Source organism: Falco naumanni, chromosome 2 (assembly GCF_017639655.2).
Source record: "Falco naumanni isolate bFalNau1 chromosome 2, bFalNau1.pat, whole genome shotgun sequence".
Classification (NCBI taxonomy): domain Eukaryota; kingdom Metazoa; phylum Chordata; class Aves; order Falconiformes; family Falconidae; genus Falco; species Falco naumanni.
Genome location: NC_054055.1, coordinates 31302992 through 31318542, shown reverse-complemented (window position 1 = coordinate 31318542; position 15551 = coordinate 31302992). Strand labels below are relative to the sequence as shown.

General features: G+C 51.5%; 2 long non-coding RNA genes across 10 annotated transcripts in view; one reads left to right on the top strand and one right to left on the bottom strand.

The window, feature by feature from the left end:
• Window positions 1-3434, bottom strand: part of LOC121083420 — a 79814-nt gene extending 76380 nt beyond the window's left edge. The window contains exon 1 of the long non-coding RNA XR_005826365.1: window positions 3112-3434. This is a non-coding gene — a long non-coding RNA (uncharacterized LOC121083420). The remainder of the gene's footprint in view (window positions 1-3111) is intronic.
• LOC121083418 overlaps window positions 1-15551 on the top strand; it is a 92168-nt gene that overhangs the window by 47764 nt on the left and 28853 nt on the right. For 7 of the 9 annotated variants that reach the window (XR_005826353.1, XR_005826352.1, XR_005826355.1 and 4 more), the window contains one exon: window positions 1379-1409. The exons of the other annotated variants lie outside the window; for them this stretch is intronic. This is a non-coding gene — a long non-coding RNA (uncharacterized LOC121083418). The remainder of the gene's footprint in view (window positions 1-1378; window positions 1410-15551) is intronic. 9 annotated transcript variants of the gene reach the window in all.

Below are 15551 nucleotides of genomic sequence, written 5' to 3'. Positions count from 1 at the left end.
GTATGCTGCTATTCCATTTGCTGAACACTAATACCTTTACATGTGGGATATTGAATTCATGTTTGTTTATCAGCTCTGGGAGTGTGACAGATCTGCAGAACGACTGATACCAACCTAAAGCTAAAATTTGAGAGTAAAGTGGGTTTGAGGTACACAGAAACTTAGCTTATGGTGATGGGAGTTGTCTTCTGTGCCTCAGTCTGTGAGCCACGTCCCTACCCAAGCTGCTTTCCAATCCGCCCAATACATCTACCCACCTTCTGTTTTCAGAAAACGGACAGTGTTGTGGTTTGCTTTATACTGTTGCCACTTTGATTTCTTTCTGTGACAAGCTCCAGAGCCACAGGAGCAGCCGGGGAGCAGCACTCGCTCTCCAAGCACAGCAGAACTAGGGAGCCCTCCAGGAGCCAGTTACAGCTCTCGGTCACCGGCCAGCCCATTGCCTGTAGAAGTTAGCATGCTCAAGTTGACATTGATCCCTCAAGGGACTAGCTACCAGCTAAACAAAACTGGAGCACAGGGCTAGCCAAGCATAGATTCTCTGTGACCCCGTGTCAGGACCTGTGATCCTGTTGTAAAAGCCAGCTATGTTACCTCCTTGCCCTCTGAGACTCCCAGGGAATCCCTAAGTAAGTGTGTGTGTGGGAGTTATTTACATCTTCTTCCTGTCTCCGTCCCCATCTTTTGTTGGTTTCTTTGTTTTTTTGTAAAAACAAGAGGATGGAATACTTTAAAAAGACATATTTGTTCCCTTATGAAGGCTTACTACAACAAAGCCAGAATAATTTGTCCCATTAATTATAGATAATGGAAAATGTGTAAGTACCTACGTGGTTAAAGAAGTGAGCGTACTGTCATTAACGGCATCATGACTGTTGCGTACAGCCTGGAAAGGCAGATGCATTTGAATTTCACTGGGAGGTTACAATATTTAGAAACCAGGAGACCTATAAAGTCTAACTATTAAATATACGGAGCGCAGAAATGCTCATTTGCTTGTGCAGAGGAAATAGAGCAAAGATACACCACAGCAGAGACAGCTAGCAGGACAAAGGAGATACTATTGACTCATTCCAGACTGCCGACTTAGCAGCTCAACTTTGCTTCCTTTTAACTTTTGTAACAGTAGGAGCTCAAAGCTTCTCAGTCTATTTTCTGCACAAACAGAAACACCCAGACTTCAAAAAGTAATACACTTTGAAGAAACCCAAACCATTAACACATTAGAAACTGTGTGTACTACTAAACAGGGCTTCACGGTTACTTGAATTTTGCAGTGAGCAAATGCTGATGTTTTAGTAATAATTTTACACTGCTGCATTCTGGCAAACAGTTCTTGATAAGTATCGGTTTGTAAAACACTTTTTGTTGTTTTTAGTGTGATTATGGATTTATTGACTTTGCAGTGGGTAAGTACTACTTCAATATTTTTGCAGACTGAGTAAAAAAAACCCCGCTTTTCTCACCCCAGTAGCAAATCACAACAAGTTTCTAACCCTGTAACGTTACACTGGTACCACTGGGGAAAGCATATGATGTGTGAAATTTAGATTTTGTCCTCGGTGCTTAAATCTATTTCAATAATAATAATAATAATAATAATAATAATAATAATAATAATAATAATAATAATAATAATAATAATAATAATAATAATAATAATAATAATAATGGGTTTATCGTCTACTCTGAGCAACAAAGTGCTCAAGGCCATCACTCTGACAGCTCCTGCGTTGTGCCAGACCCCTCCAGGAGCAGGACACCGGTCCCCTGGGGCACCAGCCTGCTCCCGGGGGGTGCACGAGGCTGGGGACAGCGCACGAACCCCACGGGTACCCCAGGTTTACACACACCCCTAAGAAATCGCTTCTCCAAGGCGCAGAACGATGCGCATAGAACGTCACCAAACGTCATAAACGCACATTAAGCGGCACCACGTAACGCAGTACTGGAGCAGCGAACACGTTGAATTTAAGTTTCGAAGTATTTAAACCCTGGGCTCGGCTTGTCCCCCCCACCCCCCTCCTCCCCCCGCGGAACGGCTCGCGGCCCCGCTCCCCGCGCGGCGTGGAAGGCGGGGGGGAAGGCGGGCGGGGCGCCCATGTTCTGCCTTGTCGCCCCCCCCCCCCCCCGTTGGTGCGACGGGCTGTCACTCAGGCGACGTCACAATACGCCTGTGTGAGCGCTGTAAACACTCGGGCGGGCGTGTGTGTGTGTGTGTGAGTGACGCGGGGGCGCGCCTCCGCCCCCCCCCCCCCGGCTCGGGCTGGCGCCCGAGCGGGGGGAGTGAGGGAGGGGGGAGGCGCGCCCCCGCTTGTTTCCCTGCGCGCATGGTAGCGGCACGAAAGGTAGCATCACTGGAGCAAGGGATGATGTAATTCTCCCTCCGGCCAGTAACTGCCTGCGCTTGCACCGATCCGATCGGCAAAAGGGAGGGGGGGTGTAAGGGGGGTGTTTTACGCGTGATCGTATCAGAATCTCCTGACCGCGCACCCCCCTTTTTAAATCCCGCTCCGTTTATCCCCCCCCACCTTCCCCCCGCCCGGGGCACGGAGGAGGGAAGGGGGGAGGGGGAAGGGGTGGGGGAGCCCCGCGTCGTGTGTGCAGGGTAAACACGCCGGTGAGCGCTGCGCCGAGCAGTAAACAAGTCTAAGGTGCCCTCCGCCGCACGACAACTTGCTGCGGGCGGGGTGTCCGTGTCCGTCCCCCCCCCCCGCATATACAAGCGCACACACACACACTTCCCCCTAACAAAAGCCCGTTTAATATCAGCGTCAGCTTTTGTTCGGCGAGCAGTGGCAACCGTCCCCTCTTCCCGGTCACCTTATTTTACCGGTGTGCGTGTCTGTCGTCCCCCCCGCCCTTCGTCCAAATCCACGGGTCCCCTACGCCCCGTCCCCCCGTGCGCGCATCCCCACTCGCTCCGTGGTGCTGCTCCCCTCCCCTTCCCCCGCGCTAAGCGCCTCCGACCCCCGGACCCGGAGCACCAGGTCCCTCCTGCCCGCTCTCTGGAGCAGCAGGCAGGTAGGCGAGCAGGCAGCTGTGTCGTTCCGTTCCCCCCCCCCCCCCCCCCCCCCCCCGTAGAAAAGGCAGTAGCTAAATGTCACTTACTGTCAGAAGAGGAGGGAGGGGGAAGCCCTTCTCTCGGTGCAAAAGCAAAATAGCCACTCGCAGGACGTTGCTAGCATAGGAGGCAGCGAGGAAAAAAAAAAAATAATCTTCCAGTAGCGGGGGGAGGGGGAGGATTCGCCTTTTAACCGGAGAAAAATAAAATAAAAAATAACCGTGTGTGTCCCGTCCCCCCCCCGGTTGCCTTTTTTGTGCAGTTTCAGCAAAGCTGCGAGGAAGTTGGTCCTTTTGTTCCACTATTTATAGATTGCGTCAACATTGCGAAAAGGAGAAGGCGGAGCGGTGGCACTTACTCCTCGCCGAGGGGTGGTGGTGGTGGAAGATATCGGGGTGGAGGGGCGGGGGCGGGGGGGGTGGGGGACGGAACGGGACACGACGGGGGGGACGGGGACATACAAGCGACCTCAGCGCTCACCCCACCCGCCGCCGCTCCGAGCACGGGGGGAACCGGGCGGTGCGGCGGCGGCGGGGAGAACCGCGCCGCTTCCCCGCCCGGCTGCCGCCGCACAGCACCGCCCCGCGGGCAGCGAGGCGAGGCGCGCCGAACCGAGCGGCGGGGTCCGGGCCCGCCGCTCGGTTCGGCAAACCTCGCCTCGCCGGTACCGTCCACCTCCATACCCCCGTCGTGACTCCATCCCCCGGTCAAACTTGTTGCGACCCCTCGGTTGGGAGCTCCGAGGGCAGGTGCAACGCACCGTGCAGCCCTCGGTTTTCTTTCCGAGGGAGCCGAAGGGTTAATTTGGGGAGCCGAAGGGAAAACATATTAAGACCCGGGGGGGGTGGGGGGTGTCGTGAAAGTTAGAAGTCTCATCGCCACGCGAGAAGGTGTGGGGGGGGGGGGGGGGGGGAACGACCGGCTCTTTTCTGGCCGAAGGCCAATGTTTCTAAACTGAATGTAAACAAAGAAAACTGCAAACACCGGAGGAGGCCTTCCACCGCCGCCAAGGCTGGGGAACGTGTTCCCAAACGGGTGCCGAGCTTTGCCCACCCTCCCCCACCCCACCCCCGTTTCCCTCCCCGTCCTGAGCGCCCACGGCCATCCCGGCCACCGCCCTCGGGTGCCGCGGGACGGGGGGAGCCTTCCGCCGGCGGGGACGGCGCAGGGTAGCAAGCCTCAAAAAAAAAAAAAAAAAAACCCAACCAAAAACCACCACCTTTTTTTTCTTTCTTTTCAACTCATTTGTTGTATTTTTTTTCTTTTTCTTTTTTTTTTTTTTTTGAGACCAATGGCTCGCCCCTCCCGCCCTGGGAGGCAGAGCCGCCGTGCCCCGGGCGGGCGGAGGCCGGGACCGGGCTTGCCCGAGCCTGCCGGGCGCTCCCGGCTCCGGCCTCGGGGCTCCGTGGAGCTTCTGGTGTTGATGCTTCCAACACGCTCGGGAAAGCATTCACGGGACTCCTGCTCCGTTGGCAAAACCTTCTATGTTTAGACGGGGAAATCCTCGCTTGCTAGCTCGCAGGCCGGCGGGGTGTCACCGCGGGGTTAGAGAGGAGCTGGAGGGAAGGAGGAAGGCTGGAGGCGTGCGTGACCGTGACACCGGTGTCGCGATTGCCCCACGAACCCCCGTGATGGACACGCGGGCGATGCGTGCGCTCAGCAGAAATACAACCGTCGGACCGGGCGAGGTTTGGATTTTCCGCCGCCCCCCCTCCCGCTCCTTGCTTTCGTGATATCTATGGGCGGATGATTTCTCCTCTTAGTTATGCTTCGTGACAACGGATGCCTTCCTGATGATGATTTTCTGGGGGAGAGTGCGAGTCCCTCGGAACTCTCGCCCTCCCGCCCCGCCCCAGCCCACGCACTGCCCCGCTGGCTGCGGCGCGGCGCCGGGCAGCGGGGAGCGCAGGTAATGGTGGGGGAAAGCTCCGAGTGAATAAAATAAAATCCGTTCGTGTGGTTCCTTTCTTGAAGCGTCCCCCCATCCCGGGCTTTCCATCTCCTCTGCAACTTTATGCTTCGCAGCAAAGCCGCCGTCCCACTTCGCTGCTCTTGCGCCAGAGCACGACGCTTGCTCATCCTCCGTGAGTTCTCCTTGGGGACTGCGGCTACTCTTTTCCAGCTCTGCTATGGTTAACAATAAATAAATAAAAAAAAAAAAAAAAAGGAAAAAAATAACGAAAATTACCTAGTTCGAAGGCGGACAGTGTTCAGTGTCACTCAAAAGACGGATCGTCTTTTGCGTACAAAACCCGTGGCAAAAGTGAACTCTTAATAGACCTTGAACTGATGGTGTAAAAATGGACTGGTGGTGGAAAGTAGTAAGTAGTGTTAATGAAGAATAGATCCGAACTATGAACCGTGAATAAGCCTTCCTGGAAAGAACTGAACGGAACAGAGAGTAGGTAGGCAATTCGCTTGCTGCTTCTCTGCAAATTTAGAAGAAAATGGGAGTGTGGCACAAGTTTGTATTTTTTTTTAAACACGCCTCTGAGAAAAAAAAGAAAAAAACAACCCAAAACCAAAACCACAACCCCCCAAAAGTAGCGTTGGGATGGAAATGGCGAGGGACGGTACAAGCGAGGGGGGAGAGGTGTGAGTCCCCGGGCGCCGGTATGCCCGCCCCGGGCACTGCCCGCCCGCTCGGAGCCGGGGGCTGAACCTCGCCGAAAGCCTTGGCGGTCAGAAATGTTGCAACAGCGCTTTGGAAGTCTCTAAAGAAAAGCTGAATTGTTCGAACTTAGGTAACCTAAGGAAACTCGTTATGACCTACATTGCTTCTCTGAGTCAGCAGCCCCAGCCCCGGCGGGGCCGTCCGCGCTGCCGCCGCCACCGCGCACCCCGCGGGCGGGGCCGCCCCCCCGCCGCCGCCCGGGCTCGCTGCTTCCCGGGTTTACAAATAAATTTGCCTGGATCGAGACGGTTTCACTTCTGCCGTCAGGAATGGCTCCGCGTTTTGAGTGTCGGTTTGTTTTTTTTTTTTTAAACTTTCCCCGGACAGAGCAGTGTGCCTGCTTCGGTGGTGGTTTACCGGCTGGTTTGTGAGGGGGAAAGATAATATAAGCGGAGGACAAGGTTTGGTTTCTTTTTTTTCAAGTTTTTAAGAGCTGTACTTTATTTTCCAAAGGGTTACCGAATGTTTCCCGCACCGGGCAATAGATGCCTTATAGGGAAAAGTTACTATGTGTTGCACACTGCTATGCTCTGAAGATAGACAAAGAAACTCTGAAGTTCCTATCAAAAGCCTACCAAACAGCTTTCCTTATTCCTTCTGTAATGTAGTATAAAGTAGCAACGATTAAGCTCCACATGTCCACTCTCAAGACTCACAGTTTAATCCAGTCTGCGGCGAGCTCGGACAGATACACCGAGCTTTTATTAAACGCAGGGTCAGCATCAGGGAAAGAACCAAAGATGTTTTAACATCTTAACGTAAACTGTGCGCAAAGTTACCGCATCACCCCGGCGGGACGAGGGACTGGGAAAATCATCCGCTCAGCTGTCTTTTATATTGTAAACGACGAACGAGTCGAAATGAAATGACCTCAAAAGCCGCTCCCCCTCAATTCTCATTTCGTATTTACCGACACGCCGTTGACATCAGCAGGCAAACTGAAACGACAAAATTCAGCTCCAAATGCCTGGATTTGCTGGGCAGGCGTTTTACCGGGTTTGCACACCGCTCCGAGCGCTGCTTTTGGCATTATTGTCATTATTAGTGATACCTTTTAGCAAACTTTTAAGATTTTATTGGCCAAGTACGGCAAGTCACTGCGTTTCAAATTAGGGTGGAGGCATCGAATCCAATTTCCTTTACGTTTTAAAAAAGAAACTTTCACAGCAGTGGTGGGGAGTTGATTTGATGCTCTTTACTAACAACTTTCAGCAGCTCTGCGTTTCCTGCAATAGTGACATTTCAGCCTCCCTTCTTAAGAAATCAGCGGAATTCGGAGATAGCCATCGACAGCAGCTCCCCGTGTCCCTAAGCAGGGAGGGGGGGGCAGGAAAACGCCGGCTCTGATTTTGGGGGTCGGGGAAGGGTTGTTTCTCGGTGGGGAGGTGGCACATCTCCAAGCCCCGTCCCTACCAGATGTCTTTGCAGCTGGACACGCGGGGACGTCCCCGCTGCCTCACGGTGGGGATGAGCCACGGTGGCGCAGCCACCTCCGGCCCCGCGCTAGGCGGGTGCTGCCAGCCACCGCCAAGTCAAGTCAAACGCCTTCGCCTGCCGGATTTTTTTTTCTTTCTTTTTTTTTTTTTTTTCCGAAGAACCCCCAAAATTCCCCCGTGGTGTCACGGAAAGAGATCGGCGGTAACCGCCACTTCAGAGCTCTCCTTGCTCACCAGCCCTAAACGTCAAAGGCAGGCGAGAAGGCGTTTGTGCTTAGGGGAAAAAAAAATATCAGCTATAGCTGGGGAGGAGAGGGGTGTGAAGGAGGAGGGGGTGAGAAGGGTTTTGGCTGTGCCGGGGCTGACACGGTGCGTCTCCACTTCCAGCGAAGCGGGAGCGACTCCGGCATCTCGCTCCCTTCCCCGGCGACGTGCTGGGAGCTCCCCGGGAGCCCCGCGGCTTCCCCGGGCTGGTGCCCCCGGGCTCTGCGGGGCAGCGCCGGGACTCGCCGACCTCCCCGCGCCCCTCGCCCCGGCGGCTCCGGAGGGCTTGGGCAGCCCGGCGGGGGCCGGGGGCGGGCGGTGGGGCCCCCTCCGTGCCCCCAGGTCGCTCTCCGTGCCGTCCAGCCCACAGAATGGGCTCGAAAAGCGAGATTTTGGGAAACCTGTAGAGGGAATGGTCGTGATCTGCGCGTCAAAGCGAAGTTGAAGGACCAGCAGCCGCAGTTAATACCGGTCACTTCTACCGAGATTTTGGGGCTTTTTTTTTTTTTTTTTTTCGGTCTGGAAACTTTTTTTGGGTGTGTCTAGAGCTGCGTAATTTCGTAATTATTTTTTCAGACACCGTTGTCTATATCCAGCGTGTGCGACCAGGTTGTTAAAGACGGGATGATTTTTGCTCCTACCAGCTGGATCTCTGCACGGTTTAATTAACCCCTTGTGCCTCGTCACGTTTCTTTTACCGAACAAACTGTCAGGGCAGCCGGCGGTCAGCTCAGTACTGCTCTGTATTGCAGGACTGAAAAGGTACGATGCAATGTGTGCAGAATGATTGTAGCCTTTCAGGATGTTACCGAGGTTAAATGAAAGTCCCGGGACGGTAAGAGCGACAAAATGGTAGCTGTCCAAGAACAAAATCGTTATTTTTAATTGAGTCGAGGTTTGGTGTGGTGGTTTTCAGTTTGGTTTTTTGTTTTTTGTTTTGGTTTTTTTTTTTGGTGTTTTTTTCTTCCCTAGCGTAGCTGGAAAGTGTCTTTGTTCTGTGTAAATTAATGGAGGCTTTAAAACGTGCTTGTTACGATTGACTGCCGGGAGGGTATATACAGCGAATAATGACAGCCCTTAGCGAAAGAAATACAGTAACCTGGTTTTGGATAGCGGTGTCCCAGCGACGACTTGTCTTTTCCTGTGTTTTTTTTCCCTATTTTCTCTCTCTCTCTCTTATTTTTTTCTTTTTCTTTTTTTTAAACTGTAATTATTGCAGAGCTGTGTCCAGGATCATGGAGTGTCATTTCAGAAATGCCCTCCCCGTGGTTCCCGAGCCGCCCCTGGCCGAAGAGGGGCTGCGGGACACCGCGGCCGGGTCATGGGGAGCTCGCTTCTCTCCAGCCGCAAATATTAAGTTTCTCCCCTTTTTCGTTCCCCAGTCCAAAGATTTGGCTGATAAAAACTAAATCTCTGTGTGACGGCTCGTTTTCGTGCCAGGCTCAACATCCAGCTCATCCCCTCGATGTCAGGTTTCTCAGCGTCTCGTTGTCCCGTTTTCGGACACCCTTTTCCTCGGAGATGTCTCCAAGCCCAGATTTTTATATGTCCCCCCCCGCCCCCCCTCCCCCCCCCCCCCCCTCCCCAGCGGCACCGGGGCTACCGGTTTCGTCTCTTGTCAAACTTCGCGGAGATTTAGTGTAAGTTCAGGTAGTTTGAACTCTACAGACGACTATGTTGTCTTATTTGTAATAATTAAATTAAGCAATTTTGAGTCTCGTCGTTAAAAATACCAAATGCAAATACTCAGCACCTTGGGTGTCTGCTGGTACTTTTATTTCTCTCGGCATATACGGAGTTATTTAACGTATAGAAAGAAGCAAAGAATCACCTCCTTTTAGCAGAAGGTCAAACGGTGCAATTAAGCGATAAAGTTCAGAGGGTCGGGGAAAGCTGGAATAACGCTGTAAAAAGGCAGTAACAACTGGTTGTGTTTTTTAAAAATGTAATCGCCTTTTGGACTTGAGGTAGCTGCTGCTTCTCGGTTATTCACTCGTCCGAGATGCTGAGGGGTCCGATCCTGCTCCCGGGGCAGCGGCCGGTGGCGGGGCCGGGTGCCGGCAGGGGGTCCTGGCACTGCGGCCGTGGCGGTGCTCAGCCCTGGGTCAGGCGAAGCGGGGTGGAGAGCGGCTGGCAGCCCGCTGCAGATCTGCTTCCCAGGCTAGTTTTGGCTTCCGAGAAAATGAGCAGTTACTGTAAAATGTTCACATTGCTGGGATGGAAACTTTTCGGTGTGTTGGAAATACACGAAGACAGAAACGACGATGACAGCGCCTCGAGGAGTAACTTCTGACCCCCTGAAAAGCAAGAAGAACTTTCAGGACCTGCTAGTTAATGACAGTCATTTCCATCCCACTCCTCTGAAACCAAAACGTGTGCGTTTGGGGGAATTTCGGACTTTCGGTCACGCCGGGAGAACGGGAGCCCCCCTCCAGCCGCCGCCCGGCCGCGGTGCGCCGGACCGCCGAGTCGCCGTCTGCATCGCCCGCAGGTTGCCCCGCGGGGCAGGGGACGAGCGTCCCGGCAGCCGGCGCTCCCCGCGGCCGGTATTCGTTTTGCCTCGCTCCCGCCGTGCCCCTTGGCCGCCCGGTGCCGGGCAGAGGGACCGGGCACCGCTGGGTGCTGCGCCGCCACCCGCTGCCACCTGCGCTGCGCTCCCCAGCCGGGACGAGCCGGGTCTGCAGGGCTGCAGTGCTTTCGAGTCATTAGTGCTTCTTAGGTGGGTTATTGTTTGTTTGTTTTATTTTTTTTTTTATTTTTTCTCTGCACCAGCCTCTTATTTTGTTCTCGCAAACACTAGAGCCAGCGAAGGCAGCGGGCGTGCAGGCACTGCGGCAGCCCGGAGATCTCGCTTGTCTCCCCCTCCCCTCCAAAACGCTGCAACTGAAGTGCTGGCAGTGTGGTGATTCGTCTCCAGCTGCTGCCGCTGGTCAGTATTTACCGCCAGTCATTTATCTCCCGGGTTCAGCTTATTATCCTTTTCCTTTTCCGGGAGGAAAATGCAAAATAAATTTGTGTTCGGCCATTTTCTGCAAACTTGACACCCCGAGCTGCGGTTTTGTCTGTGCTCGGACTTCCCCGGGGCGAGCCGTAGCGTTTCCCTGCGCTCGGTAACTCTGCAAACACTGCAGCTGGGCTGCAAAGCAACTCGTAGGTCCTGTCGGCAGAATCCCCGGCTCCTTTTCCCGTCTCTGTCTCTGTGGCAGTGGCCGTGGGCTGTCCCGGGGCCCTCGGACTGTCACCCAAGGGATGCCCTCGCCGAGTCCCTCCGTTTCGTGCCGCCTGGCTGGTACCCGGAGGGCCACCCTCGCTTTAAGGCAACCCGGGGGCCCAGCGGGAGGAAGATGGGTACTGGCGGAGGAGCCGGGACAGTGCTGGTACTATGCTGGGACAGTCTGCGATTCTGCTGGGACAATCTGCGATTCTGCTGGGAAAGTCTGGGACAGCCTGACTGCGCTCCGGCAAGCGCTGGGATGGTTGGGGCGGTGCTGGGACTGTCCTGGGACAGTGTGGGACTGTCGTGGGACAGGTGGGATAGTGCTGGGACAAAGCTGGGGCAGGCTGGGACTGCCTGACACCGTCTGCGACGGTGCTGGAAGAACTGGGACAGTCTTGGGACAGTTAGGATAATCCTGGGACTGTGCTGGGGCAGTGCTGGGACAATTAGGACGGTGCTGGAAGGACCTGGGATGGTGCTGGGACTGTGCTGGCACAACGCTGGAACAGTCAGGATAGTGGCTGGGCTGTGCTGGGGCAGGACGGCGCCGGGACGGTCTGGGGCAGCGCTGGGCCGGCTGGCGGAGCGCAGCGCGGGCGGAGGGAGCAGCCGGGCTGGGCCGGGGGAGCTGCCGGCGGGCACGGCCGCACGGGGGGCCGGGCCGCGTAGGGCTGAGCCTCGGCCTCTGCCTGCCCGCTCCCCGCGGAGAGCGCAGCGGGGCACCCGCGACCCGGCCCCGGCCCTCCTCTCCCCCTGGACGGCCGGTGGGTGCGGGGAAGGGCCGGCCGTCGGGAGGGCTGCCGGGGCTGGGCACGGCCAGCCGCCGCCCTGCCCCCGCTCCGCTACCGCGGGGCTCCCCCAGCCCTTCCGTCCGACAGGCACAGTCCAGCCCAGAGCTCCGAGGGCGGCTGAAAACGTCAGCCCCTTCAGGCTTCCCACGGCCGCGCCCGATGCACCTCGTGGTTTCCCTCCCTCCGTTCTGGGGGGTCCTCGGTCCGCCCATAGGGGTCCCTCGGAGCAGCACCACCAGCTCGGTGGCGACCCGAAATACTCCTGCTAACAGACCTCATCCCACCCGTGCCTTTGTGCAGGCAGAATCGGGCCCATTTCTGGAAACTAAAGGGCAAAATAATAAAAATAACACCTGCCACAAACTTATTTTTTAAATTATTTTTTCAAAAGTAGAGTTGCTTGTGCCTCAGCCGTGGCCTTTTAGAGCTCCCAAGCAAGCTGAAAGCTGCTGGAGTGCCTTGTGTATCTGTGAGTGTGGAACATTACTTCCAGGAGAATAATTTAGACTTATTAAATAGAGCTATACATAGAGTTATATCAAAGACATCAAATTCATCTATTGAAACTGAAAATTATTTGCACTCTGAAATACTGATGGCTCTGAAAAGATACTTTCTTCATTACTTTTGCTTAGAGATGTAAAATGCAGTTCGTTCTCGGCCATGTGCATTTAGTGGACAAAATTCATTAAAGATGTGTGTTTTGTACAATCCCATGGGACAACTTTAATCGCCGGTGAAATTTTATTTGACTTGGCAATGTAACAGTGGGGATTTGACTCATCAAGATGTAAATTAAGAGTAAATAGAGGGAAAAAAGGTTTCTCTGCATACATCTGAATGTGTATTTCCTCATTATAATATATTAATTAATATTGCTTCTCAGTCATGAATTAGTAAGTGCTCTAGCGGGAATTCAGGGAAGACTAACCGAAATGATTAGTGTACTACAGGACTAATGTATGGAGAAAATTTGTTCAATATCTATAAGGTGCATCTGCATAGATAGAAATGAAAGTGGTTTGGGCAGTGAGACGTATGTGTTTGTGGCTGGGGGGGATCCGCAGTGTGCAAATGTAACAGTACTGCTGCTGCTGAAGTGCTCGCTCATACCAGCGATGCTCAGTGCTTAAGGATGGTCCTGGGTTCCAGCCTAGAATTCAAACTGGTTTTCAGTTCTTGCTTCAAGGCATGCAATGTGATTTCAGAAGCTTCACATGCCTGCCCTGTTTTGTCACCTAGCTCCATGTGACTTCATGTGCAACTAGGTATTTGTCACTCTGCTGAGAGTCCAGATTTTCTCACTTATTTCACAGCAAAATGGAAGCACTTGATTTGGGGCTTTGTATGCTTACCTTGGAGGCTAGGTCCCTGAAGTCTGGCTATGGTAGCATCTAGCTTATAGGTACTGTACCAGTTATGTCTCTTTTTCCTTATATTGCATTCTTCCCCACAAAGAAACAAAAAGGTGTTGGGGAAAACATCTGTCGGAGAAGACTGTGTCCTTAGAATTAGCATTTCTTCACTTTAATAAGTACTTTTTTTTTTTTTTTCTTTAAATCAGCTGTTACACCCTGTTCTTGTTTGTATGTTGCCTGCTTGGCTTCGAAGCTTAATTGGGTAAGGTCATTTTTGGTGAGTCCAGAAACCATCAAACTCATTATAGCAGTTCTCTACACTGACTTACAGTGATTATGGAGACTTGTAAGCATGCTGTGTCATAGCCATGATGGCCTAAGGATGTAAGCAAGACAGATAAAAATTCTAAAATGTTATGAAAAAATACCTTGTTAGTTATTAAAAACATGTCAGTGTAAAATGATATTCAGAAAGTATTTGCTCATCACGGAAGAGTTACCTTATTTTAGTAAACGCACCTTGGTTTTTATTACAGTTCAAGTGAGTGGCTCAACTACGTGTGATGCTCCAAAACCTGTAACTAAGTTAACACAATCGACACATCTTTGTATAGACCCTTGCTTTCCACGTGTAACGCACAACCATTTCTAGTACACATCGGCTATCTCTGATACAGATTTCAGGAAACAGACCAGCAACATGTAATTCACTGCCCAGAAGTATGTTTAGTTCAGAAGCTTTGGCAAAGTTTTCCACACAGGACTCTCACCCATCTGAAAACATCCTGAATTAATTGGTGCTTGGGTTGCTCAAATAGGACCATAGGCCTGGATTCCCAAATGTCATCTGGGATCCTTGGGCATCTGATTCCTGTTTAAATATTTCTTGTTGGATAGTAGGAGGTAACTATCTGAGTAGCTTTAGAATTTGAGCCTCTTTCTTTTTTCTTAGGCATTACACTAAAGATCTCTCATTGCACCTGTAAATGTACATTACTAGAAAGTAATCCTGGACAAGAATGTCCTGCTTCTAATGAGGGGATTTCAGCTGTTCTGGACTCGTGTGCTGCACTGCACTGTTAGGGAACTGAGCTCCATTTTGTAACTGGCAGGAGGTGAGAGTACTGTAGAAGTAAATCTCTTAGATCCTGAGGACAGGAGAGAAGCATCAGTGTGTTGAAAAGGTACTTAGAGCCTCCAAGGTTAATCCCATACAACTTCATTTGGAAGGAAAAAGAAGAAATCTCATAAACAGTGGAAGAAAGTGTGGGAGGGGGAAAGTGAAGAAAAGTGGGGTGGGAGGGCACAGCAAGAATGAGGAGAAGGAGGCACGTGCCTGACGTGTGCAGGTCATCTATAGATCAATATATAACCGGACAACTTTAATAGTGCTCTCAAAACTCAGATTAATGTAACAAAACAAAGAATCATAGCTGAGGGTTATTCTCACAAGTATGAGTAGGTGGAATTTTTATGCTTGTCTCAGTAGAAACTAGTTTCAGCTGTACCACAACCCTTCACTAATGCGATGCCACTCAAGAGGGACTTATCTGAGAGCAGTTACTATTTCTTTATAATAATTTTGAGGAAGAGATGACTTCTCACTGTTGTCATAATTAAAATAGTTATTTTCATTACATGTATTAATTCATTTCTAGATTTGGATGGAGGAGCAGGTACAATATATAACATACATCTGACTGACTAGCTTATCTCAACATCCCAGGCAAATCAGCTGCTTGCCCAACTCATGCCAAGTTTGAGTGAAGAAATGGGTCCTGTGTGTTCTCCCAAAGCTCAACAGATTGTGAGGTAATTAAGGGCTTCCTATCAAGCAGGAAGCAATCTGCACAGGGGCCTTCCCATAACAACGGATGCCTTCCCCAGAAGCTCTCACTGAGGAATTATATTTCATAGCACTCTGCCCGAATGTGTTTTATCATGCAGAAGGCAATTACATCGAAATAGTTTTAAAATATATAGGTTATCAATATCACATGGGTATGCACACTAATTTTATCGGCCGATTGAAGAAATGAGGCAAGGCTAATTAGCAGAATTAGTTTTTTTAACAGTAGCTCTGAATGTTCTCCTGCTAGAATAGCTCTCTCGGAGAGCTTTCTAGAATACGTACGTGCACTTGCCACCTTACTACAAAAGTCGTCTACTGGGAAAGTTTGTGATTGTCTCCACTCCTTCCTTTTGGAGCCCTAGATCTCCGAGGAAGGAAAATAAGCATGTCATGTGAAAACCCCCTAAAGTTTGTACTCGATATTTTAACTTCCCTTTGCAAGGCAGCTGCTGCATTTGCACATGTGGGAATCTGGTGAGCCATACAATCTTAGGCTGAGGATTTCTATTCACTAGGGATTAGCTGAACTGTTTTCCTAAATCAGTCACCAGATCTGGATTCCAAATTAACAAAGTGGTGCTGAGCAATAATGTAGACTCTAGGTAGCAGCTGTGCAAATTTATTCAATGAAAGCATTATAAAAGCAGGCTGTCTAACTGCCTTAGCTTTAGTGCAGTGAACTCTGAGAACTAGCAGACTTACTGAATTTATAAGAAGTAAAAAGCTCAGGTTCATTCAAGCCTCAAGGATGCTGAATGAGAAATGCTGGTCTTTGCACAATTAGTCTAAACACAACTACTCACAACAAAATTTTAGAAGATGCAGAATGACTGTATCCTAGAAAACAGTGTTAGAAGGGACTTCAAAGATCACTGAACCTCTCCCTATGGGCTGG